The 13,401-nt window shown below is 49.6% G+C and overlaps 1 long non-coding RNA gene across 1 annotated transcript; it reads left to right on the top strand.

Annotated features, from left to right (window-relative positions):
* Positions 1 to 8,180: 8,180 nt before the first annotated feature.
* LOC311601865 lies at positions 8,181 to 9,406 on the top strand. Its single transcript, XR_014780670.1, has 3 exons — positions 8,181 to 8,248; positions 8,333 to 8,379; positions 9,293 to 9,406. It is a non-coding gene; the product is annotated as an uncharacterized lncRNA (long non-coding RNA).
* Positions 9,407 to 13,401: the final 3,995 nt, after the last annotated feature.

Below are 13,401 nucleotides of genomic sequence, written 5' to 3'. Positions count from 1 at the left end.
TATTCATGCCTGCTTTCCAGGAACAACACTGAGGTTTTTAGATATTACTCTTATTTACCTAAGGACAAAGAGTTAGGGGCTGGAAAGATGGCTCAGCAGTTAAGAACAGTTGTGACTCTGGTTAAATGTTGGATTCCAAGAACCTACTTGGTGGCTTACAACCATCTGGAGAGGGGATCTGAAATCATCTTCTGACTCTACAGACATCAGGCATACATGTGGTACACATATAGGTAAATATTTACAGGCATCAAATACAATCTTAAAAAAAAAATAAGTCAGAATAAGTTAGTGAATTTTATCTTAAAAAGAGAAGGAGAGCTGGGAGGTAGTGGCGCAGCCTTTAATCCCAGCACTCACCTTTAATCCCAGCACTCGGGAGGCAGAGGCAGGCGGATAGCTGTGAGTTCGAGGCCAGCCTGGTCTACAAAGTTAGTCCAGGACAGCCAAGGCTATGCAGAGAAGCCCTGTCTTGAAAGACAGAGAGAGAGAGAGAGAGAGAGAGAGAGAGAGAGAGAGAGAGAGAGAGAGGGAGGGAGGGAGGGAGGGAGGGAGGGAGAGAGAGAGAGAGAGAGAGAGAGAACGCTTAGAGGTACACGCCTGTAACCTCAGCACTAAGGGAAACAGAGGCAGGCAGATCTTCGTGAGTTCAAGGCCAGCCTGGTCTACAGAGTGAGTCCAGGACAGCCAGGACTAAAAGAGAAACCCTGTCTCAAAAAACAGACAAACACACACGCGCACGGTAGGGCTCATTCCTCATTGCTCTTCCTCAGACAACAGCAAGCCAGGCCCTCATCACTCAGGGGCTAGGTTAATACAACAGCCTCCTAACAAATCTCCCTTACCTCTGGCAACCCCCCTTGTCCCCCACCCCCACCATTGGCCTCCAGCATGCCTGTCTGTCAAGCAACACAGCCTTAAATTGAGCCTCCCTTGTTTCCCTGCTGTGCTCATCTACTTGGTTCCCTGATAGCTCTTGGGCCATGGTCTGGTTCTCAAAAAGCCTTCTCCACCTGGACCCATGCTCTTCATCCTCAATGGCTCACTGTTTGCCAGGATTCAGAGGCCAGGTGGAAATTATTAGTGTTCACCAGCAGTTCCCTGCTCCCAGGCATGGGGGAGATTTCAATTCCCTTTTATGATTTTATTGCTCTTTGCAGTTAAGTAGAGGCAGACACGTGATTAGCTCGAGCCAATGAAATCGATCTGGATGTGTGTTACTTTGACATTGAAGCAATGCAAAGGCCCTGCAGGACTTTCCCACTTCCCTCAACCCCTTGCTGTGATGCTCTGTAGCAGTGTTCCAGATGGTAGAGCCCCCATTAGCCGGAGTCCCTGAGTGACTCTATGGAGCAGAACACTTTCCTTCCTGCATCCATTGACTTGCAGTGAACTTTGCGTGGAAATGAAATGCTCCTGTTGAGCTACGGCGATCTGGGGGGATTGTTCAGTGGCTTAAAACACAATGAAGGCTGTGTCTTTGCCCATGTTCATGCAGGTCAGCAGGAGGAGGCTCTTCTCCTGATCACCACTCAGGCAGCCAGGTCCACAGAGAGTCAATCTCAACATAGGTTCTGTGATTACCTCCAAGGGAAGGGAGCCTATGGGAAATGAAGCCCTGACTCTCTCTTATACACACACACACATACACTCGTGTAAGGACCTGGTTCATGTCTCTAAAGAGTGTGTGTGTGTATGTATGAATGTTTTGCTTGCATGTATGTGGACTATGTTCATGTCTGGTGCCTGAGGAGGGCCATGCCTCTGGAACCGAAGTTACTGAGGGTATCTGAGCCACTGTTAGGGTTCTAGAACCCAAACCCAAGTCCTCTGCAACTCTTAACTCTTAACTCTTAACTGCCAAGCCATTGTTCCAGCCTCCATACCCTGACTCTTAAAGCTTTTCTTTTTTTTTTTTTAATGGTAAAAAAATGTATATTTAGAACTAGCCAGCTGGACTCAGTCTAGATGGTCCCAGTCTTGTTGGCAACATCCAGAATGCCCTAATCAGGCCTTTTTCTCTCCATCAGGCTGTATCAGGGAATTGTCTTTGGCCACATCAATGTCATAGTTTCTTCACAGCCTGTTTGATCTGGTGCTTGCTGGCCTGGACATCCACAAGGAACACAAGTGTGCTGACGTCTTCTGTCTTCTTCATGGCTGACTTGGTGGTCATAGGGACTTGATGATAGCATGGTACTCAAGCTTGGTTCTCCTGGGCATGCTCTTTGGAGAGTATTTGAGCTGCCTCTGAAGCAGCAGGGTCTTGGACTGTGGTGAGCGAGTGGCATGCAGATCTTCTTTTTGTGGCTGTGGACATCTATCTACACTGCCTGCTTAGCTTTCAAGGCCTTTGCTTTGGCTTCAGCTTTGGGAGCATCAGGAGCTTCCTTCTTTGATTTTGGCGCCATCTTGGCAGAAAGCTTAAAAGCTTTCACCTAGATGGGAACAAAGTATTTGTTTAATTTTTCCTTGACCAAAATAAGTCTCTGACTTCAAAAGGGGGCAGAAAACATAAGTTTGTAATGTGGTGAGAGAGCAATGAGCTAGGACTATTGGTGAATATGAGCAGCATTGCCGTCTTAACTAGAACATCAGATGGGGCTGGTCCCTACATGCCCCCACTCCATCCTGCCTCTGGAACTCACTCCACACCCTTTCCTTATGTTTTGCCCATAGCTTTCAAACTGTCCTTCCCAGAGAGCACCCCCCCCCCCCGGTGTTTCTTATTCCTTTAGGGTCTTTATGGAGGTAAACATTCAATTGGTTATTCACCAATTCATATACAGGTAATTCATATACAGGTAATGAGACCAGTTCTACTTTTTCACAAACACACTCAGCTCCATATATTCACACATACATATATTTAAATCAACACGACTCCATTGTATCTTCTTATTTATTTATTTTATTTATTATGTATACAGTGCTCTGCTAGAAGAGGGCACCAGATCTCACTATAGACGGTTGTGAGCCACCATTTGGTTGCTGGGAATTGAACTCATGACCTCTGGAAGAACAGTCGGTGCTCTTAACCGCTGAGCCATCTCTCCAGCCCCCATCGTATCTTCTTAAAACCATCCCTGGATGGCTGCTTGTGTATGCCAATGATGGGCTCAGTGTTCCTAGATGGTTATGGAATTGCCTTGGAGTTCACAACACACCTGAGTCCTTGTCTTTCAGTGTGTAATGATTGTGCTTCCTTTAACCATAACTGTAAGAAACCAAATTGGTTAGTGCATATAAACGCTTAGAAAGAATGGGGGCGCCCAGAAAGCCTCAGCAGTTATTACTATTCCTCTTGAGATCTCCGTAGATAACAGTCATCTTCTGCAGGTGGGTTACAGTTCTGGCCAATGGTTCAAAAATCCCTCAGGCCTATTGGAGGAGCTGTCTGTGCCAATGCAGTCTCTGCTCATGGTCCTTGGAGGGGCCTTGGCTAAAGGTCTTGGAACTGAGGGCAGGCGCTGTCTGACGTGGGGAGAGATGAAGGTGTGGCTTGTATGGACGCTCTTTCTTGGAGAGGGCTGGGGAAGGGCTGCTGCAGGTCCAACTCCCAGCCAGTGATGTAGAGGATAAAGGAGTGATGTGTGTCACCATTCCTGTCTCTCCAGCTGGACAATTCTGTAGGATGCGCTACAGTCTCTCAGAGGGGCCAAAAGGGGTCAGTGTGGAGGTCACTGTGGTGACACCTTGAAGGAACCTGTAGGATACTGGCCTCTTCACTTTAGTTTTGCTCCCTGGCCTTGTGGGTAGGGACTTTGCTATGGACTGCTATCCCACCACAGGAACCCAAGTGCCACATGTGAACCCAATCACAGACAGGAGCTCCAACACCAGGAGCCCAAATAAGCCTGTTTTCTTTATAAGAGCCAATGTTAGTCAAGCTGCACAGGCATGTGTACCTCTCAATCCAGGACGGCCTTGTGAGCCAGAGATGGAGAAGAACCTTACCAGTGAGAAGGTGGGAAACAGGCAGTGCTGAGAAGCCTCTAGAAGCTAGCTCAGGCCTGCTCCTCCCTGTCCTTCCTACCACCTAGAGTGCTCAGGGAGATAGAGCTCTCTGGCAGTATTCTCCTTAGTGTAATGTGAGGCTTGTTTATGGTCCCATGCTTTTACATAGGTTCAGAGAAGGGAACATTTGTAATTGCAGATGAAAATTAACTCATTGGAGGGTTTTCTAGATTTTTGGAAGGTCAGCTGGACAGGCAGTTACTGTATTTTTTGGACTATAAAATATACCTGACCATAGGACACACTCAGTTTTTAGAGCAGAAAAATACTAAAAACAGCAATGAGACCACAAGGCACACCCTAACCCCCCCCCCACTTTTGGGGGGGGGGGGATAGTGCATCTTATGGTCCGAAAAATACTGTAGCATTCTGATAATAATTTGCACTCTTTAACATGTATGGTAACATCTCTCATGAAATCCTGAGTTTTTGACTAACGGATGCCTATTCTAGCCTTGAGAACCATCTGAGTAGAGCTCAATCCTCCCAAATAAATTCAGGCTCTAGGTGTGTTGGTCCATCCCTTTAATCTCAACGTTCAGGATGTGGAAATGGGAAGATCAGGAGTTCAAGGCCAGTCTGGGCTACATAAGACCCTGTCTCAAAAAAAAAAAAAAAAAAAAAAGAATTTCAAATTGGGATTGGTGATAGAGGTCCTATATTCTCAGTTACTCAGGAGGCTGAGGCAGGAGGACCGAGAGTTTAAGGCCAGCCTGAACTACCTTGTAAGATGCTGTCTCAAAATAAGACAGTAGGTTTGTTTTGTTTTTTTAAAATGGAGTTGTAGCTCAGCGGTACAGTGCTTGCTGAGCACATTCAAGGTCAGATCACAGTCATTTTCCCCCTTGTGCTCTGCAGCACACAGTGGGCAGCACTAAATCTGCACATGTCCTCTCTCTTTTATCTTTCGGTTTTTCTGAGACAGGCCCTTGCTCTATAGCTCTGGCCAGTTTCAAACTTTCAGTCCTCTGCCATAGTCTCCTAAGTGTCAGGAATACCGGTGCGCACCACCACTTTCACTCTCTCAGTGCTGTTTCAGGGGTTGGTTGGCAACACAGGGAACTCGTCTCCAGGAGCTTGGTCAAAAAGAAATCATCTTAGCCAGCCTCCAGACATCCAGACAGCCACCCCACAGGGCTCTGAGCTCTGAAGACTCTGCAACTGAGAATGAACAGAACCCAGATTTAGCCAGTTACTATTATCAGCAGGGAAACCGGCTGAGAATGCGGAACACTCCGAGCTAAACGCAGCAATGGGGCCTCCGATTCAGCCAGTCATTGCAAAAAGACTGCTGGCCTTTGCAACCAAGTCCCAGACCCGTATATTTTGGGGTCAGGGAAAAAAAAAAAGCCATTGAAATTCTCTCTAGCTGCTTGAGAATTTGGGCGGGGGGGGGGGGGGGGGGAATAAGATGCATGCTTCAGCAAGAGCCAGCTGAAAAGCCCATCTCCAAGTCTCTAAGCCACAAAGGCAGCTGCCTCTGCCCTCCTCATTCTTAGCTGGCTGAAATAATCAGAAGCCCAGCTTCAGAATGCTGGCTTGGCGAAAGGCTGGCAATGTCTGTTTGATGGAGAGTAGTGTCCGCTTCCAAGGGTGGGGGTGAGGGTGGGGTGGGGGTGGGGTGGGGGTAGGGTGAGGGTGGGGTGGGGGTGGGGGTGAGGGTAGGGTGGGGGTGGGGTGAGGGTAGGGGTGAGGGTGGGGTGGGGGTGGGGGTGAGGGTGGGGAGGCTGTCCAATTGCTTACTCATTTTCTTCTTTTCTCTTCCCCAAGCTTCCCCGCATCACTGTTTCACGGCAGATGAGTAGGGTTATTGGCGCATGGACTTGGTACCACAGGGCCCTTCCACCTCCTGAGTTGCCAGATGGCAGAAGAGATGTAAAGCAAGTCCCCGGAAATGTGGTATCTTTGGAAGCTCTTTGTCTCTGGGTCCTAGGTGCTTCTCCACCTTTCCCTTCCAGCTTCTTCCTTACTCAAGTAGTCATCAAATGGAGGAAGAAAAGGCCAGGGGGCTGAGGGAAATGGCCCAGTTGGTAAAGCGCCAGGGCTGCACAAGCATGAGGACCCGGGTTTGAACTCCTGCAACCCACATAAAAGCCAGGAATGGTGGTGGGGTTCCTGTAACTCCCTGATGGGGGACTCACTGATGGATCTCTGAAGCTCATGGTCCAGCTTGGGTCAATTGGTGAGCTTTGGGCTCCCTGAGATCTTGTCAGAGAATCAAAGCAGAGGTAGCTGATGTTGGCATTGGGCCTCCATGTGAGCACACAAGCACACCTCTCTCTCTCTCTCTCTCTCTCTCTCTCTCTCTCTCTCACACACACACACACACACACACACACAGAGAGAGAGAGAGAGAGAGAGAGAGAGAGGCCTGCAAATCTAACCTCACAAGGCAGAACCAACAGTTCCCATTGGAAAAGCTAGCCAGAGTAGAAGCAAAGGACAGGAGGAAAATTATTCGTTTCTTCCTGTGACAAAATTGAGTTAGTGCTGGCTGCATTAATGCCCATTTGGAGTGTGAAAGGGCTGTGATCCAGTCAAGGATGTGTCTGGGGGGCTGGGGAAGTGAGGCCACAGCTGCCCCTTCCCCCAGCGCCTAGCATTTCTTCCCTTCCTTTTCAAACAGAACCAACGGTCCTCCAGGCACTGCACTGTCTGGCCTCAATTTGTAAAAGGTGATCTCTCACCTAGACCTCTATGTATATGGAGAAAGCTGGGAAACAGGAGGAGGTGGTTAAAGGAGTGTGTGTGTGTGTGTGTGTGTGTGTGTGTGTGTGTGTGTGTGGCGGGATGCCCTGGGCAAGCCTTCTCTTAGGACTGGCTTCTCTTTGCCTCTTCATCTGTACCAGTGGGAGAGGAAGGGAGGACAAGCTATGAAGTGGGGGATGGGAGGAGGGAATCTTCCGATTGGCATTTGCAAGCTGGTGGGGAGCGTGCTGCTTCCAGGTTTCAGGCAATCACAAGGCCCATTTGCTCTTGCAGGTTCATTAACGAGGCCTTCGGGAATGACAATTGCCTTGTCCACCGTGTTAACTGGACGGAAGGAAGAAAGAAAAGTCAGAAAGGGGAGAGCAGTGTTCAGGTCCCTGCTCAACTGTCGCTGCTCCTCTGAACTCTAATGGCTACCTGCCCACAGCTGCCTTGGCTAGCACAGGGAGGGGCCATTGGGGACGGGGGGGTGGGGTGGGGGGGGAGGTGAGAGAGCAGTAGAGGGGGCCACCCACTTCACACCCCCCTCTTCTTTCTTTTTCATTTGATTCCAGGCCATTTGCCGGCCCCCTGGGTCACTCCTAGACATATTTTCCTAAGTGATGGCTCCCAGAAAACATCTCTGATAAGAAAGCCAAGAAACAGAGTCCCCGGTGCTGGGCCATCCTCTCTGTTCACTGTCTCACCTGCTTCCTATGTGCCTTGGTTCTGTCCTCCCATCCCAGGCAGGCACTGTACTTCAAGTGTGGCCAGAGAGGCCCTTGGACAGGTGGCCCACAACCACCATTGGACAGTCGTGTTCCTAAGGACCCTTGCTCCAGAACCTATTGTCCTTGCCATCCTTTAAGGTACTTTGAATTCGCAGCCAGCACTTCGATTTGCTGGGCAAACAGACAGTGAAAACGGTTCAGCGCCAAGAGGCTTGGAGGCTGGCACTTGGCCAAGGGCCCTGGCAGCACATCGCAGCGACGGTAAGAAAGAGTATCCAGACGGGAATTATTTAGAGCCCACCTGCCTTTTCCCCTGTCCTAATGGAAGGCCCGCTAGGATGAGGGCAAAGAATGCGGGGGGGGGGGGGGGGAGGAACTGGGGACCATTCTGTCCTGCAGCTTGTTAGGAGAGCAGAGCCCTGGCAAGAGGTTACTTTGGGAAGCTGGATCATGTTATCGACCAAATTGGGGTTTGGGGATTATCTGTGGATTTCATTTATCTGTGTTTCCCCTGGTCTCTCTTGTTGTAGGTAATTAAGAGCTGATTGCTGGTAATTAAGAGTTGTTGAGAGAGGCGGCAGGATCCAAAAAGGAGAGGCACACAGTTTGTCTTCCTTTGGACAGACTCCTGCCCCCATGCCCCCCCACCCCACCCCCACCCCCTGTCTGCCTCCTCCCTGTGTGCTTCCTGCAGGGAAGTGGCCCCAGAGAGCAAGTCCCAGCTTGTCAACTGGATTATTTATTTGTAAACGCCTCTGTGCCTTCTTTCCTCCCTCTGTTGCCAAGCCTGGAGCCGAGCCAAGCCTTGCGCGGTGGGTTTAATTCGACCTTCCCCCCCGCTCAGGTGGCCTAAGCGAGAAAGCCTTTATTATTATTATTTTTTCTCCCAACACTAGCCTTCCTCGGGCTCCTGAGTAAGATAACGGTCACAACTGGCTGAATGGTAATTTGAAGAGCGATGTTATCTCTTTGGGACTGGACTCTTGTTCATTCTTCCCAGCTGTGGGCTTCTCTCCTGGGATGGAGTTGGGAGAGTGGATTCTCCGCTGTGTTGGCATATATTCCTTATTATATGTCCACACACTGCCCTCTGTTTCCGGGATCCACCCACTGGTCTAGCTAGCTTGGACTTGACCGCGGACTCCAATGTTCTGGGTGGCCATGGGACCCCACACACTGCTCCTCTGGTGGGCCCCTTTTCTTCTCGGCTCTTCTGGAGGCTGCAGGTGCTCTTCTTTTTGCCCTGCTGGAGTATGCTCCAAACTCGCTGCTGGGGGCGGGGGGCAGGCGAGCGAGACCCTATGCCCTTCCTCCCAGGGCTTGAAAAACCTCTCTGGGGTTCCCAGTGTCGTGGTGTGCATCTGAAAGGAGTGTGTCCCTCAAAGGTTCAGGTGTTGGAAATTTGGCCCCCAGGCTAAATGGTATTGGGAGGAACAAGGTTGCTTCCCCAAAGGGCAGGTTTGGTTTGGTTTGGTTTTGAGACAAGCTCTTGCTATGGAACCAAGGCTAGCCTCTAACTCAAGATGGCGATGCTCCAGCCTCCTCTCAAGTGCTGTCATCGTGCCCAGATAAGAGCAGGCTGATGCGAAGGCACAAGCTATTCCCCCGTCACCTTATTCTGTCACATGCACACAGCAGTCCCCATTCTGCTGTTCTGTCCCTTGGTGATGCCATGAGGGGGTCCTTACCAGGAATGCTTGAACTCTCAAGTCCACCAGAACCATGAGTGAAATATCCCCACCCCCCCTTAAAAAAATACACAACCCAGCCTTGAGTATTGATTTACAGCAGCAGCAAATGGGTGGGGGAACCACACCTCTCTCATCCTAGCATGACAAGTCTCTGGCTTCTTCCAGGACTCCAGTCATCATGGAGACCCTTCAGTTAGCCAGCAAACTCCTCCACTCTTTCTCTGTGACAAGGAAACTGCGCTGGTCCCCTCCCCATCGGTCTGCATAGTATGCTGCAGAACCACCTCTGTGCCTGCATTTGGAAATCGTGGCTCCTGAGAACAGTTGATCTGTGAAAGATTTACCAAAGTCTTCCTGGGACCTCCCAAGCCACTCCGCCTTTCTCACAGACTACCATTTATTGAACACTTCCAGTGTGTCTGGGACGTTCCTGGCTTATCATGTTTAATCCTCACATCGCCTTGTAATGATCCCCATTTTGCATCAAGGAAACCCAGATAGAGAGGTATTAAGAACTCGCTGGATCATTTGCCTCGGTCACCCTGCATTCTGTCCCTGTGGCCTCACAGTTGCAGTGGGAAGGAATCTCATCAGAGTTTTGACATTGAGAGTGTGTCCTCCCAGCACTGTGTCTATGGCTTTCCTTTTGAGCCCCCCAGGCTTCTGGGATGTGGCAAAAAGTTAAGCTGGCCAGGTACAAGGGATCGGGCTACTGTTATAGAAGTCTTGGTGTCTTTAAGAACTCAGTTATGTTATGTAAACATGCTTTTGGTTTAGTCCCAGGCGTGGGATATGGGGGCTGCTCCAGTTTGTCCACAGCTGATAACAGCCTTGTGAGAGGGTATGCTATCGTTGTCCATAGGTATGGTCTTTGCCAGTTGGAAAAAAAATATGAGAGTCCAGAGATAGAGAGAGGGGGTGGCGGACTGTGAGAAGAATGCTTAGAGGAGCAGGTTGGAGAAGGAAGAGAAGGATACTGTTATGTTTGCTGTTGCAGGCTGAATATCCTGAGATGGAGCTTGGTATTGCCCCCAAAGAACCCAATGACCCTAAACAGCAGGAAGTAGCCAAAAAGAACTATGCCTTTTCCCCCACTAGCCTTCTTTCACTCTTACCTGCTGTTGAGGTGTTGAGGGCATTGAGATGGAGAAGGAAGAAAGAGATATAAGAAACCAGAATAGAAATAGATTTTAAAAGCATGCCTACAGGCTACCTGTCTGGTAGTTGATGCTGTCTGTTGTTGCAACCCTCTGTTTGCCAGATGGACATATGAACTCTCTGATAGGCTGAATTTCCCCCCCCACAGCATTGTGGTTGCATTCCATGGTCACCTATGCCCCCCCACCAAGTGGGGGGATCTTTGTAGTTCATGACGGGGGGGGGGGAACCACATATCATGACTTCTGCCATATTCTATAGGTCAAAATGTCATTCATCTATGCATGTTTAAAAGGAGGAGAAAGAGACCCCACCTCTTTATGGGAGTGGCAAGGTGCTAGGAGAATGTATGGGCTGGAAATATTGCTATGGCAGTAGATAAAGAGCTAAAATTGACCACTGGAGGTGTTCAAGGGAAGAGTGTGATAGACATGGCTTAAATACATTCAAACTTGAATTCCCTGACCCAGGCCAAATACTCTTTTGGGCTCAGACACAGAGTGGATCTGTCCATCAGCACTGTCCTGTGTAATTTGATCAATGCAACCAGAAGCATCCTCTGCAGGCCTGCCATGCTAGCGGAGTTGCTCTCAAAGGTTTTCTGGAAGGCAGACTCCTATAAGCTCTGTAACGAGAACATACATTCAGTCATTCCATGTCTTTTGGTAGGGACCAGGGCAGATTGCTCCATCCCAAGAGCCTAAGTGCTTTTTTTTTTTTTTTTGAGACAGGGTTTCTCTATGTAGCCCTGGCTGTCCTAGAATTGCTTTGTAGATCAGGCTGGCCTGAATTCACAGCGATCTGCCTGCTTCTGCCTCCTGAGTGCTGGGATTAAAGGCGTGCACCACCTCGCCCAGCTCCTAAGTGCTCTTAAGAAAGGGAAAGCGAGGCTTCTAGTACACCTTACCCAACTGTTGCTGCATCTCCCAGGGGAGGTGACTCCTAAGCAGGGCAGGAAGGACAAGTAGAGACTGACCATAGAAGGGCAGAGACATGAGTGACTCTGTAGAGGGAGAATCCCTCTTCTGCAAAGGTTCGCCGGAGGGAGGGGTGAGCCGTAGGGAAGAGGGGAAGGCCTAATAGAAACTAGGAGGGAAGGAAAAAGGGACAGAGCCACGTGACTCCTCCACCAGGCCAGGAGTGGCGACTGTGACTTGGTTGATTTTGTTTTCATGCTACCCAGAACATCAGCAAATGCTCGCTCTTCAGGAGTGTGTGTGTGTGTGTGTGTGCGCGCGCATGCGCGCGCACGCGCATGTGTCTGAGACTGCAGGAGGGAGTATGGGGAGAGAGAAGGAGACAGGTGAGATGAGAGAAGGGAAGGGCAGAGGAAGAAAGGAAGGGAAGAGGCAAAGGAGGAGGAGGAAGAAAAAGAAGGGGAAAGACAGGGAGAAGAGGGCGAGCAGAAAATGGGCTTGGGGAAAGGAAAAATAAAAGGCTCCCGTGACAAAGACAGCTTTGTTTCTTGTTGCTGGTGTTAACGTTGGTGAGAACGGACCCTCCAGCCTCTCTCATGCTAGACACGTGCTTTACTAGTGAGTTCTAGTCCCAGCCCAAGGATTCATTTATAATGTGGTCTTGAGTTGGCCTGGGGGCCGGGGCCACATCTGAGCTTTGTTTAGGGCTTTCCCTTTCCTGCTCTGCAATCTTGTGCCCTTCTACCCACAGGCACTATCTGACCCCAACCACCCCACAGGTGTGTTTCCCCGGGGCTTGGTTGTCAGATTGACTGGATTTTCCTTCACCTAGGAGATACACCTTTGGGTGTTTCCAAGAGGGCATTTCTAGAAAGGATTAACTGAAGAGAGAAGACCTGCCCTTTCTTGTGGGTAGCCCCATTCCATGCACTGGGGCCCCAGAATTAATGAAAAAGGGGAAAGCAAACTGAGCTGTGCCTATCATCTGTCTCTGCTGCCTGACTGTGGATGTAATGTGACCATCGGACTTCCTGTTCTATTGCCACGGCTTCCCTGTCACAGTGGAGTCTCACACTTTGAGTCAAAAGAAACCCTCTTTCCCTAAGTTGCTTTCGTCAGGTATTTTGTCACGGCGGTGAGAAGAGGAGCTAATACACTTGGCATGCTTTCTCATTCTAACAAATTGATGCTGGGATGCGGTCTAACAGGCCAAAGTGAGACTCGAAGACAGTAGAGCATCCCCTTTGACATTCGCAGTCCAGCGTGTGCCTCCCGCTACCTCTTCTCCCTTAATGAACCTTGGCTTGAGAGCTTGCTCTATGTCAGGGATAAGGCATGCCTGTTTGTGTTCTCTGTATTAGGATTGTTCAGATTAGGTTTGGTTGGGAACCATTCTACATCCCAAATGACAGTGATAGTGATATAGCCAAAACAGAATTCCTTTTTTCATGTTTAGGATGTATATATTGCACAGGGCTAACTAAGGACCTGGGTTCCTTGTTAGCATGCCATATCTGGCTTGTATAGTGGGAAGCTCTCTCTCTCTCTCTCTCTCTCTCTCTCTCTCTCCTTCCCTCCCTCCCTCCCTCCCTCCTTCCCTCCTTCCTCCCTCCCTCTTTCCCTCCTTCCCTCCCTCCCTCCCTCCTTCCCTCCTTCCTCCCTCCCTCTTTCCCTCCTTCCCTCCCTCCCTCCTTCCCTTCTTTAGGCATAGAATACAAAGCTTCCTGTATGCTAGGTAAACCCTCAACCCCTGAGTCACATTCCTAGATGTCTATGCTGATTTGAGACCATATCTAGATGTTCCCTGACAGTCCTCTCAACAGAGAATCAAGTGACAGAGGCGACAGGGTGTGTGACTTCTAGAACTAGGATAACAACCTTCCTTGATCTTCTGACTCTCTTTTATTGAGACAGGATCTTAGTTCTGTGGCCCAGGTGGCCTTGGAATTCACTATGTAACCAGGCTAGCCTTGAACTTGTGGCAATCCTCCCAAATATTGGGGTCACAAGAATAAGCCACAGCACCTGGCTCAAAGCTAAGTTTCAAACAGTTGTGTGGCATCTACATATATCTCCCCTGCCTGCTCCACCCCTGACTGTCTGTTTCTCACTTATCCTCCTCTTCACAGCTCTGGAGCTCTGAAAAGTCAGTTAAGCAGTTTGGCCCCTGGGGCCACTATATAGGAAAGTGATGCCCGA

Source organism: Acomys minous, assembly GCF_964271855.1.
Source record: "Acomys minous genome assembly, chromosome: 7".
NCBI lineage: Eukaryota > Metazoa > Chordata > Mammalia > Rodentia > Muridae > Acomys > Acomys minous.
This window is presented reverse-complemented; position numbering and strand designations above follow the sequence as displayed.